The 13,621-nt window shown below is 38.5% G+C and overlaps 1 protein-coding gene across 1 annotated transcript in view; it reads right to left on the reverse strand.

The window, feature by feature from the left end:
• LOC119790778 (heparan sulfate glucosamine 3-O-sulfotransferase 5) overlaps positions 1 to 11,603 on the reverse strand; it is a 65,917-nt gene extending 54,314 nt beyond the window's left edge. The window contains exon 1 of the mRNA XM_038296498.1: positions 11,525 to 11,603. The gene's annotated coding sequence lies outside the window, so the exon portion shown is untranslated. The remainder of the gene's footprint in view (positions 1 to 11,524) is intronic.
• Between the last annotated feature and the right edge of the window lie 2,018 nt (positions 11,604 to 13,621).

The following is a 13,621-nucleotide window of genomic DNA, read 5'->3' on the forward strand; positions in this document are numbered from 1 at the left end:
TCCAGAGGGAGTGACTCCTGTAGAGTCGATGAGTCTATACATTTAACTTTTCTTTTCCTTAGATAGAAAACTTTGAACCAATCTGGATGATCTGGTTGAATTTTCTCTGTAAAGTGCCTTCAAACGTGTTGTGAATATGGGCTATAGAAATACAATGAACTGAAATGAATTTGATCTAATTTGACAATATCCTTTTCCTCACTGTGTCCCTACAAAAGTCAGCTTTTAATGTAACTACACCATGACACTACCACCTATATGGTAAGTCACAGCTGAGATGGTGTTCTCAGGCCTTCTTCCTCCAAAGTAACAGATATTCTAATGGCATAACACTTTAATTTTTGTTCTATAATACCACAGAAAACCTCTCTGATATTTGAAATTTTAATCCCTTGCTCAATTTGCAACGGCTGCTAAGTAGGACAGTGGGTAGCACTGCTGCATTGCGGCAAGAAGGTTCTGGGTTCGATTCCTGGCCTGGGGTCTCTCTGCAAACAGTTTGCATGTTCTCCCTGAGCAAGCGTGGGTTCTCTCCAAGTACTCTGGCTTCTTACCACAGTCCAAAAACAGGACTGTTAGATTAATTGGTTTCTCTAAATTCTCCTTGGTTGTGATGGACAGGTCGCCAGTCCAGCTGTCTACGGGCCTCTGGCCCGTAGACAGCTGAAGATAGCTACCAACATCCCTTGTGACCCTGCTAGGGAAAGCGTGATGGAAAATGGATGGATGGATGAATTTGCAAGCTGTCATTTGATTTAATGTTCCTGTTAGGGTACTGGTTCTCCCTCTCGGAGTGGCATTTCAGCACATTTCTGTATACAATCTCAGTATTGATGATGATATAGGCTATTTCACCTAATTTTGGTATTTTAAGTATTTTGCTTTAGTTCTTGGTTTATTGTGGGACTTGGAACATATCCACCTTTAGGGGACAAACTATGTCTCCTTCCGCAACGGTATGATGGCTCCACATTTTAGTTCTGTTTGCGCCTTCATGTAGTGCTTTGGGTAGATATATTACGATAGAACATTCAGGCAATTTAAATTGCCTCCATTGCTTTAACTCCGATAAATTACAGTTACTAAAGCTTGCTGATGTTTATAGATTAAGATTGGTGTTATTTAAGTGTTTCCTACTGAAAAAAGCTTGAAAAAAGTTTGAAATCAGATAAATTATGCCATTTAGAGAAGCACAGAATCTTTAAAAATGTACTTTAACCCCATTTTAAAACCTGTAATGGAACAAAGGACTTTAATTTAATTTTCAATACCAAAACTGTAACCTCCCAAATTTGATGAGAAACTCCATTAAGATGTGTGTGGTTTAATGTGCTTGCAAAACAAAATGTTTATATAGGGCATATTTAATAACATTGCTTCTAGTTGGAAAATGTTGTGCATCCAAGGGACAGTAGCAGCCCCCTAAAACATTCTGCCATCAACTATCTACACCCATATCTACATAAACTCAGATATAGAACAAGTTAGAGTACCAAACACAGCAGAGCAAATCAGGAAAAGATTTCTCTTTTTCTCTGTCTCTATTGTCCTGGGGCTGTTTAACTAATGGGATTAAATGTAGAGTAATACACGGGAAAATCAAAGAGACCATAAGGATTTGTTCCCATTTTTATCCTATCGTCTGTATTGTCAAGATGATGGTAAAGGCGCAAAGGCTTCAGAAACTAATGTCGCAGAAAAATAATAGGAGGAGGCTTTAATGGCTGACAGGTGTTTTGGTAATGCAGCGGTTCCCCTTCATGAAGCATAAAAACTGCTCCAAACCCAGCTGATGTTGATCTGCCACCTCCTTTCTCCTTCTCCATGCTCTGCTCTAAGTGGTGACACCGCCATGATGGAAAAGCAATGAAGCCGAGGGCCGGCGTGAAGGACAGAGGTTTATGTGGCTGTTGATTCTGTGTAGAATAGTGGGAGCCCACTGTCGACTATCCTGAGGAGGACAAGCTACAGGAATGACAGAGCCCTGGGATAACCTAACTGTGTCTTCCGTCTGACATTAACCTTACTACTGTCTTTTATTATTCTCAATTATGGCTCAGCACCAGCGGCATATCAGAGTTGTATTATGGAACCATGAAATGCCAACAAGTCAGAAGGCAATGATCCTGATTATTGCTTTAAAGGCTTTTATTCAAGTATTTCTCTTGAGTTTTATATCATTGCCTGAGATGTGTTTAAAAAACCTAGATTGAAGAGCGTGGATCATATCTTTGAGCTAGAAAACTTTAAACCAATGAAATATGAAATACAATATCAAAGGCGCTGCATGGTGGTGCAGTTTGTAGTACAGTTACCTCACGGTAGGAGGATCCTAGGCTTGAATCCTTGGGACTTTCTAAACTGATGGTGACTCTAAAATCCCTGTTTTATGTCTCTATGTTACCCTGTGATGGACTGTTGACCCATCCAGAATCGACCCTCACTTATGCCCAAAGACTGTTGGAGGAAGGAACCAACCCTCTGTGACCAACATGGATGATTGCTAGAAGATGGATGGATATTTATCAAAGAGGAGAAATGGTCTTAAATTGCACTAGCATGTAGAGGCAGTAAGGTAAACACTACCTTACTGTTAGAGCAAGAGTATGAAACATGAGCAGAAAGAGATGGAGATGAAAGAACAGAGCCTTATTAACAGCGCTACCTGAAACAATGTCAGAAAATATTTACAAGCAGATTTATTTATTTTTATATGTAAATGCGGTGGTAAGAGTGAATTTGCCGGTTTTGAAGGGTTTTAAAACAAAACAACAAAATCCTGCCATGAAAAGGATAATTGAGAATATCTTATATCTAACCTAAGATAAAAATAAGACATATATAAAATCAAGTGCACACAAATACTGTACAAAAAATAATATACCCATTTGTACCACTGTCATTTGGTCAAGGACTAAAATGGGAGGCAGATCAGGCTCCTCTCCCGTAGAGTCGATTAGTTTTTGAGGCAGACACCCTGTCTGGTTATAAGATGAGGCTTAAAAACTTTCCTTTTTGATATAGCCTATAGTTTGAGTGGTGCAGGTCATCCTGAGCTTGTATCTGCATAGTTTTGCTGCTATAGCCTTTGACTGCTGGAGGACAGAGGGACCACTTTTCATCAATTTCCTCAATGGAAATTGTGAAATTCCAATCGATGGAGCAGGTAAGATTTTCTAAAAAAATAATGTCTGCAGGAAATTCGTAGAAATCATCATGGTAAGGCAAGGCAAGGCTGTATTTGTATAGCACAATTCAGTAGAAAGACAATGCAAAGTGCTTTACATGATTAAAATACAGGAGGAGGATTTTGTTTTTTGGTAAGAGGATAATCTGCACAATCACAACATAGCTAGCTGGCTACTATGAAGCAGAATGATCTGGTATCATTGATTGTTGAAAAGGACATGAAGACACACCTCTGCTTTTCAAATGATGATGTCTAAATACTGCCAGACCTTTAGAGGTTTCAAAGAAAGCTTTGGTCAGAAGTGGTCATTCATTGGTCATTTTAGTAAATTACAGTAAATTATAGATAGATAGATAGATAGATAGATAGATAGATAGATAGATAGATTCATTGATTCATTGATTTAGACTTCTGGAGGACATAGGGACCCCTATTTCATCATTCTATCTCTATTCTCCCACTCTGCAGAATCTATTAGTTCAATCTCTAACGTTCTGCTCTCTCTGCTTTTTCTCATAGTAGCTTCATCTGGTCTGTTCCTGTTTGGCTGTGACTCCATCCAAGAGAGAAATATCAGCTGTCCTGCTGCCATCAACACCTTTGTTTATAGATGTTTGAGCTCTGCCTGTTTTTCAGTATAGTCCTGTTTCTCTGGGACTAACTGGATGTGCTCTCTTCATCCTCTGACATGGGAGCTGGCTCAGAGCTCGTCTGCCTGGCTGTGTGTTTCCTGGACCGGGCTGCCTGTGAAGCTGGTTGACAAGTTCCTTTTCTAAGTCTGCTTCTGTCTACCTGAACCCCAGTCAGCCTCAGCAGATGGCCGCTCACACTGAGCTTGGTTTTCCTGGACGTTTCTCTTTGTTAAAAGGGAGTTTTTCCTCTCTACTGTCGCTACAAGCATGTTTAATGTGAGGGATTGCCTTCGAGTCAATGAGTCGATACAATCAGTGATTCAATCTGACTGGATGATCTGGTGAACTGTAAAGTGATTTGAGATGATGTGTGTTGTGAATTATAAATAAATTGAATTGAAATCACTGTATGGACCCAGTGGATCAACACCAACATTGTCCCGCAAATGAATAATGAAAGTTAAAACTTCACACTGCACTTCAGAAACTATGATTTCTGTGCCGTTCCACTCCTCCTCCTGATTCTACCACCTTTATCTCATCAGCCACAATACAACACCTATTTCCTGTGTGTAGCAGTCACAGTCTGCTCATTGTTTCTATAAATATGCTTTCAAACAGAGTGCTATGCAAGCTTATTTATAGAAATAACTGAGCTTTTCTTTTGGCAAATTTTGTAGATTATCCTCCTTCTGAATGTTGTCATGGCAAACAAATTGTCAAAGCCCCTTGTTGGTGATGGCCATGATACACAACAGATATTTATTCCAAATGCTTTTATGGAATTGCTGTTATGCAATAGCTTTCTAAGACAAGGCCTTTGGGGATTTCTAGGTCTGTAAGCCATTATCATTAAGAAATAAAGAAATAAGGGCTAATAGTTCACAGTATTTTTAGCTTCCGGAGAGGGACTGAGCTTTGTGAAAAAATTCCTCTCTGGACCAGACTTCTGCTTCGTTATGATGGATGACAGCGGAAGGAGGTGATTTCTGCACAATGGCTGAACAGAAAATTTACAATCTTGCTCTCTCTTGCTAAAGTTAGGTTGACAAGTGATAATTTAAACACAGAGAAACAGCTGTTAGCCAAGCTGTGCTCCATAGTTGAGTGGACACTGTGTGTTCATGGACAATATCCTAAGCAAGATTGCTCGGTAATGTTGCAATACTTTCTTGCTGTAAATTTCATCACTTCACCATGTTTAACCACCTCCAACTGCAAATGACAGAACCGCAATAAAGGGAATCTTAAACACGTTGCTGTGTTGCTGCCACCATCTTGACTACTACATTTACAGGAAAATAATAAGGCATAAACTCCTGGCTTCCTTGCTGTGATTGGTTTGTAGGTTTAGGCCAAAGACTGCAAGCTGGCCCAGGCTGACAAGCAGTGTACAGAATACACACGGCACCAGTCAGTCTGGCTTGCAAGGCTACTAAATTGGCTGCTGAAAATGGTGTTACTTTATCTTACGACTTGTTGTGAAAAGCCCATAAATAAACAGGTTTCAAGAATTTCTTGCTTTCAACTCAGGAATATTGCCAAAAAAAGAATGAATCTGTCCAGCAGTGATCCTGAAAAAAAAATAGTTAATGCATTTGTTACTTTAAGGTTGGACCTACAGTAAGAAAGGTTTCACATATAAAAGGGATCTGATTGTTCCTTATGTTCCTAATAGAGGACTTTACTCTCAATCTGCAGGTTTACTAGTGGTTCCTAGAATTTCTAAAAGTAGAATGGGAGGCAGATCTTTTAGTTATCAGGCTCCTCTCCTGTGGAACCAACTAGCAGTTGCAATTAATTTTTTATAAAGGTTATTGTTAGAGTAGCTCAGGTTATGTTGAACTTTCTCTATAGATATGCTGCTATATCCTTAGGCTGCTGGAAGACATAAGGAGCACTTTTTATCATTTTCCTACATTCTTTTACAATTTTCCAATTTTGCAGCGGTTATAGTTATTATTACTATTATTATTCACATTTACACTTTTTTACTCTTCATAGAAGCTACATCTGGCTAGGTGTTCTGTCCTGGAGTTGGGCAATGGCTACGCTGCTGCTGCCCACAACTTCATGTTCTCCTTTTAAATTGATCACACTCTTGGTCCCATCTTTCAAGCATTAACCCTTTGTCTATTCTAGACATTGGCTAAGCTTTCACTACAAATATGTGCTTTACTTCAACTTTTGAACATGTTTATTTTCTATACAAATCATTACAGGAGCTACTACTTTAGTTTTTACTTCTTACTCAAATAGAATATACTCCTAAATCAAAGTTCCGGTTTTACCTTTCTGTGTCTGCTACCTTTTCCAACCTCCAGTCAGTCATATCAGATGGCCATTTATAACGAGCCAGGTTCTACTTGAGGATTTTTTTCTGTTAAAGAGGAATTTTCCTTCCCACTGTCACTACCTACATGGCCCAAATGAAGGATCGTTGAAAAGTTAAGTTAGTAAGCAGCTGTACACTGTCGCGAGAAACTCATACAGATTGAATGAATTCTACAAAATAAATCTGCTTGGTTTCCTTATATAGAAAAGTTTTCAACCAATCTGTATGTAATTTAGCTTGTGAAGTGCCTTTTGGTGGCTTGCAATATGAACTCCTGCTATAAAAATAATCAGAATTACATTCATGTAGAAATTGAGGAAGAAAACTAATTGATGTCTCTGTTGTTTCGTTTTGCTTTAAATCGAACAACTAATAAGTACTTCGTATAAGTAATAAGCAGCGGCGGCTGGCAATTAGAGGGTTGGCTAGGGCGCCGCCACACCCACCCAATGGCCCTGATTAAGACATAAAAAAATATATTATTATTTTTTATTTAATTTTAAATTAACATGTAAAATATTTTAAAATATATCAATATGTATTTTAGATGTGCAAGGTAAATATTTAATCTTTAATGACTAGTATAGCGTCATTCCATTTTCCCTCAGATTGGTGATGTTCTGCCCTGGGGCGCAAAAATCTTTGCCCATTGACTCTTCTTAAAAGTTGTACATGTGCAGTAGCCCCTCTGCAATAAATAGCTATAGGAGAGCTCTGGGCACAGATAAGCAGCGACCTGAGGTGACAGTGTCACAGCGGGGGTGGAGATTGACAGGACCCAAATGCAGACACAAAGCTTAAGGTTGTTACTTGAAGGTTTTTATTAACCAAAAGTTCAACAAAAGCAAAAATTCAAAAACATAAATGCACAAAAAAAACAAAAATGCTGAAAACCAAGAATACTCACAACACGAAGGGGACAAAGTAATGACGACAAACCAGCAAAGAGTGACTGAACAGGAGCAGATTATATGGGAGAGAAACAAAGACCAGGCTAATTAGCAGATTGGGAGCAGGTGTGAACCAAGGCAAGAAAGGAGCTAGGGAAAAGGAGACTGACACAAGAGGGCAAACAGGACATATCTAAGAACTAAAATACAATCAAAAATAACTAGAACACAAGAATGAAAAATAAGACCAATGAAAACTCAGTGATAAAACTTGAACAAATCCAAAACCATGACAGTCAGGAAGTGTATTTGCTCATCACCTCCCGCCACAGCGCAGATGTTTTGCGGGTGATTGACAGGTCGAGTCAGTTGGAGACGCATAGGAGAGAGAGAGAGAGAGAGAGAGAGAGAGAGAGAGAGAGAGAGAGAGAGAGAGAGAGAGAGAGAAAATGGTGCAAGAAACATCCTTTTCTAGGACCGGGTTTAGTTACAAGGCTTGGCTAACTGCATGCAGCGAGGCTTAAGCTTTATTCTGCTTTCCCTGCCTCCTTCTCCAAATGTCAGCATCTGATCCAGCATGGATAAAGACAGGAAGGACTGATTTAAAGCACTTTTTATAAAAGGCAAAGAAGAATGAAGAATCTGGGATTCACATGGATAATAATATAATCATAAGTGTACTTTTCTAGATGTTTGTTAATTTGTATAGTTGCCCTTAAATAAAGAAATTCTCAAAAAAAACAAAAATTATAAAAAAAAATATAACACTGACTAAATTTTTCTCCATTATTAAACTAGTACTTTTTTTTAGGTTTGTGAAACAATATTGGACCATGCAAAACACAGATTTACCTTCACAAAGCATCAGAAAGGCAAGATTTATGTACAAAAAGTAAACCTGTAGACTAAATTATATTTTGTTTTTATAAAGTGTATAAGTCTATTTTGAATTTATAGCCCCCTCTGGAGAAAACTCCAACAGCCATCACTGAATAAGTAACATTGCTTATTTATATACTACATATTAATATATGTAAAATAATCAGTCAGTAATTAATACAAACTATCTTAATAGTGAGGTTTTAACCATGGGGGTCTGGGTTTAACCACCAGCTGTTTAAGCCTTCATCATCAGCGCCACACCTTGCCCTCGGGTCACAATACCTTTACATTACTGTCTTCATATTCATTTGAGAAGGTCGACTGAATCCTCTGATCAAATGGATAAATATTTTACTTCCATTGATATTTCCAGGATCATAATTAGCATCAACCAAAACGAATTGCACTTAAACTAATAAAAAAAACACCATTGATTCAATTAAGTAAAAACCTGATTACTTTCTATTGACTATTTAACTCCGCATATAATTTGCGCCTGTTGCTCCGATTTAAAAGCAGAGAGCTGGGAGATGACCTGTGAAGTGAATCGGTGCTAAAAATCAATTTAATTGAACTCGGTTTAATTAAAATGTGTCCCACAAGCAAAGATACTAACACTGACTCTACTCTGGTGCCACTGCATCTGAAACAGAGTTTACTCAGAATAAACTCAGCGTTGATTATATCATGCAAGCTGATAAACTAATGTAATGTCTAAGGACCGCCTCAAATCATAGTCTGCAATAAAAAAAAGGACCCATCCCAGAACCGGAACCACAACAGGACAAATGTTTATTTGTCTACTATTTGTCAGAATCTGGAACAGTTTGATAAGCTGATGTTTATCCTCTGGATCTTCTGATCTGAGCTTAGAACTGACCTCTGGGAAACAACTGAGCCGCTGAAAGATTTGAAATTTAAATATGACGTCCCTACTACTTTAAAGTTAGCAAACAAGTTGGTTACTATGGAGACGTAGCTGGTGGATAGCCCTTATTGCTGACTAAGAGCTCCCACTGTGGATCAAGCAGTGGAATAAATAAGTCTGAAAAGCAGGAAGCCTGAAGACATATTGGAAGAAAAAGATATTCTAGGGAAAAGAAAGCATGTAGCGACACAGACTGGGATTAATGACAGAACGAGCCCAGCATCCCACACATGAGCGATGAGCAGCAAGCTGAGGCTGAATGAAACCCAGCCATGATCAATGTGGAATCAGTCCAAACCATCCAGCAACACAAAACAACCTTTCCAAGATTACAGGGTGGACAACATTTTAATAGGAGAGGATCTGCGCCGCCCTGCGACTGATTTGTGGATTTCTGGGTTTATTTGCGTTGCTTACACATGCCAGCAGTCTTAATTTGGTGATATTTCAAAGCAGACGTGTCAGTTCATTTCAGAAGGAGCCTATAAAGAAGCAAAGGTGCTGACACATAGGAAGAGATATGAGAGGCGGAATTAATTATGTGCCAGAGAAGGTGTATAAGCAGGGATCGTAGCTCAGCTAAGCTGACGTAAAGAGGAGGAGGCTGAGACATGGCCATGCTGATAGATGAGCATGGTCCAGATTCACTGCCTCCATACAACAACATGTTCCATGAATATCGATACATATAATCACCCATCCTGGACCTATCCCAGGACATGGAAGCAAATATCTCCCAATTTTTATAATCAAAATGATCAAAAAATGCTTTTTAATTTAAAATCAGAAATAAATCATCCAAGCTAAATTTTCATCCAAGATTGCAAATTATTTTTAGATTAAAGATTTAGTGGAGGATTTTCACTTTCTTTAAAAAGACCCACCTTCTCCATAAAAATAAAAAAAATGCACATTCACAACCCTGTACCTGCTGCCGAGAGGTAACGCCTACTAAACGTGCAGAGCGTGCACAAGCCCATTTCTCCTGGTGCACGCTCTGTTTAAAAGTTGCTGTCTGTATCGCTCATACAAAATAACTTTTTAAAAGAAGATTTGCAATTTTTCCACCATATCAGACTCACCACCGGTTAGTGAAAATGGGAACGAGCACGTAGGACGGCCTTACGTAAACATATCACCAGAATGATGGACATTTAGGAGGACCACTTATTTGGATGATTCACCCGGAAAAACAACATCCTCCACTTTGTCTTTAATTTAAATAATAAAAAAATAATGCTTTACATTTAATTTTCAAAATATTTATCATCAAAATGTGACTAATTTATTATTTTAGAATATTCAACCCAAACATTTAAGTGAATTACATATTCAGAGCATCCAATGTAGGTCCAGCAGATTCCATAACAGTTTCTTCCCACTGCCATTACACTGCTGAATGTTGAATAAAATGGGTTATTTTATTGTATTTTATTATATTTTATTATTTGAAAAAAACAAACAAACAAAGAAATAAACCCTGAAATGTTAGAACTGTAAATATACAGTCATATGTTTATGTTACTGTTTTCAAGGTTTAACTTTGAAAAAATGAAATTGTCTGAGGAGCTGTTCTTAATGAAATTTATTTTGTATTTTCCTGTAAACAAAATGACAAAATAAATCTAAGTCTCTAAGTCTAACATATATATGCTTTGTACTTGCAAGTTTAGCTGCAGTTTTTGCCTCACAAATGAAATCAGTTATAGATTTTCCAAACAGTTTTTTTTTTATTTTTCTTCTTCAAGGCTGCTTATTGTGTGACCAGACTAAAGAGAAATGAGCATGAGAGGAAAATCCAATTACAATCTGAATATTTTTTTTAGAATGAATTTTGAACATTTTGATTTTGATATCTCAAGATTAAATCTCAACCATCCATATTCTAACAGCTTTGACTGATCAAAATAAGGAGTCTTGAAGTAGAAATGAAAGCACTGTAACCAATCTCATTCATGAGTCAAAAAATACAGCTTTATTTTAAAAATGAATCCAAAACCAAACAAATGTTTTAACAGATTTTAATCTTTCTGAAGTGCTGATTTAAAGAGTGTAATTTGATGTACTCATGGCTGTGATGTCTCTGCTTTGCCAACATCCAATATACAACAGCAGCCATTCAAAATGACCCTTCCCAGTCAAACACCAGCCGAATGGCAGCCCTCTCCCAACCACTGGAGTTTTTACTCTGACTCCACCCTAACACTGAATTATAGGGTCTGACCAGGAGATGATGCTTCTCTTTACATCTTAATGTCCACAAATCATGACAGAAAGAATGTTTTAGTAGAAAGATTGATGTTTAACTAGGAAGTGTAAGGGACCAGCCAAGGACCCATCAAGGAAAGTGGGGAATTTTGAATGGCTGCTACTGTAACACCTGAAGTTAAACGTTATTGGTTTACAAAATCTGAAGTATGAGAGAAAGAAGCTGGTGGAGAATTCCCAACAATGAAAACTGTAGTTTATCTGCTAGAACTGCTTGTTTCTGACCCATCGCCAGATGTTTCCTTTGGCTTTTTATGTTTTCCGTACAAGAATCCAGCTTTGCTTGTTATTCTTCAAACTAAAGATATGTTTCTTAATCATTAGAAAGTAAAGACGTTTTCTGAAGACAAGGTGGTCTAAAGAAAACATAGGGTTACAGTTGGAGAAATGAGAACTTACCCTTTGTTCCTCATGACTGCCAGAGGTGTTCTTTATACCAGGATGCTCGTTTAAGAATGCTTGCAGATCCAGTAGCTGTGTGAAAAAAAGGAGAAAAGTAGAGTCAACACATTTGCAAGCAACAATTAGCAGGAGGAGAGAGATCAGAGCGTTTGAGGTATATGCTTTGTCTCCCCTCACATGCATTATGCAAGATTCTATGAAATGTTCCTGACTGATACTCAGTGGGGTAAGAAAACGTCTCATCTGCTTTCCAATATGCATGACCAATTTGAAATGTAACTCTCATATAAAACCAGAAGACATGCTGAGTAAAACTACGCAGCCTGATAAAAACGAAACGTATCACATAATGGATGAAATCATCACACATCTCAGTTAATGGAAAAGTTGCTTCAATCTAAGTGGCTTTAAAAGTTTAAACAGCTGAGCAGGAACATGTGAAGCACGGCCGCCTCACAGAAAGAGGTGATAATGAATTTGGTGAGGAGGACTGAGAGGAAGGAGTGACACAGAGGCTAAATTTAGAAAAGCTTTAAATATCCAGTGGAATCATTAGCTGCAGCTATAGAAGTCATTATGGTACAGTTTAAAGGTGCAGAATTGATCCAAGTTCAAAAAAGATATACTGTACCTTCTTATAGGCTGAAAATAAATAAACATACACATAATATCTATTTGGTCTCAATAAGAGTCAAACCATCAAAATCAATGGTAGCAAAAGCTAAGCTAACTGTCAAAACATTTATCAGAGGAGATGTATTGTAGCTCCTGCTTTACTCTCCTGGCCTTATATCTAAAATTTGATGCAAACAGATGTTAGAAACGAGTCCTGGCATAAGAACGGCTGCACTGCTGTCAATTTCTCAAACACAGAAAGAATCGTTGGGCAAGAAAGAAGTTGGAAGTGTTTCTTAAAGATTCCAGTTACACAGATCAGATGGCAGGGATGCAACACAAACTGGGGTTGTGTAGTTTTTTCACCAGAATAAGAGCATTATGGCGAACGCTCAGATCTATGCTGATGTGAAGTAGCAGCCGTTCAAAATGGCCCTTACCAGTCAAACGGCAAACAAATGGCAGCCCGCTTCCCTCCAACTCCCTGCATAATCCCCTTCATGAACATATTTTTACTCTAACTCCACCCTTTCACTGAATTATATGGTCTGATCAGGAGATGACGCTTTTCTTTAGATCTTAATGTCCACAAATAATGACAAAAAGAATATTTTAGTAAAAAGATTGATGTTTAAAGAGGAATTGTTAGGGACCATCCAAGGACCAGCCAAGGACCATCCAAGGACCAGCCAAGGACCAACCTAGGACCAGCCAAGGACCAGCCAAGGACCAACCAAGGGCCAGCCAAGAACCAGCCAAGGACAAACCTAGGACCAGCCAAGGACCAGTCAAGGACCAGCCAAGGACCAACCTCGGACCAGCCGAGGACCAGTCGAGGACCAACCAAGGACCAACCTAGGACCAGCCACGGACCAACCTAGGACCAGCCAAGGACCAGCCAAGGACCAGCCAAGGACCAGTCTAGGACCAGCCAAGGACCAATCTAGGACCAGCCAAGGACCAGCCAAGGACCAGTCAAGGACCAGTCAAGGACCAGCCAAGGACCAACCTAGGACCAGCCAAGGACCAACCTAGGACCAGCCAAGGACCAACCTAGGACCAGCCAAGGACCAATCTAGGGCCAAGGACCAATTGTGATTTTGGTGAAAATGGAGGCTCTTACTCAATTTGTCATGAATCATAAATGTGATCCAGATTACTATTGGGAATCCCAAGAATATAACATCAATACTTTAGCGTTAAATAACCAAAAGACGCAGGTCTAACATGTATCCTGACTGCATTTAAGGATTTATGTAGTTTCCTACATGTATTTTCCATGAGCTTTGGGATTTGCATGAAATGATATGTAGGATTTACACCAACATTCTTTGCATTTGTCAATATTAAAAATAGCCTGGGCTCAAATGAAAAGGGTAATGCAAGAAATGTTGTGGAAGAAACAATCATAATTTATATATTTTTTACATTAATTAAAGAGACTGATGTTTTTTTAAGGTTTACTTTGTGTTATTTATT

The sequence above is a fragment of the Cyprinodon tularosa genome, unplaced genomic scaffold, assembly GCF_016077235.1.
Source record: "Cyprinodon tularosa strain WSP-4 unplaced genomic scaffold, ASM1607723v1 ctg370, whole genome shotgun sequence".
NCBI lineage: Eukaryota > Metazoa > Chordata > Actinopteri > Cyprinodontiformes > Cyprinodontidae > Cyprinodon > Cyprinodon tularosa.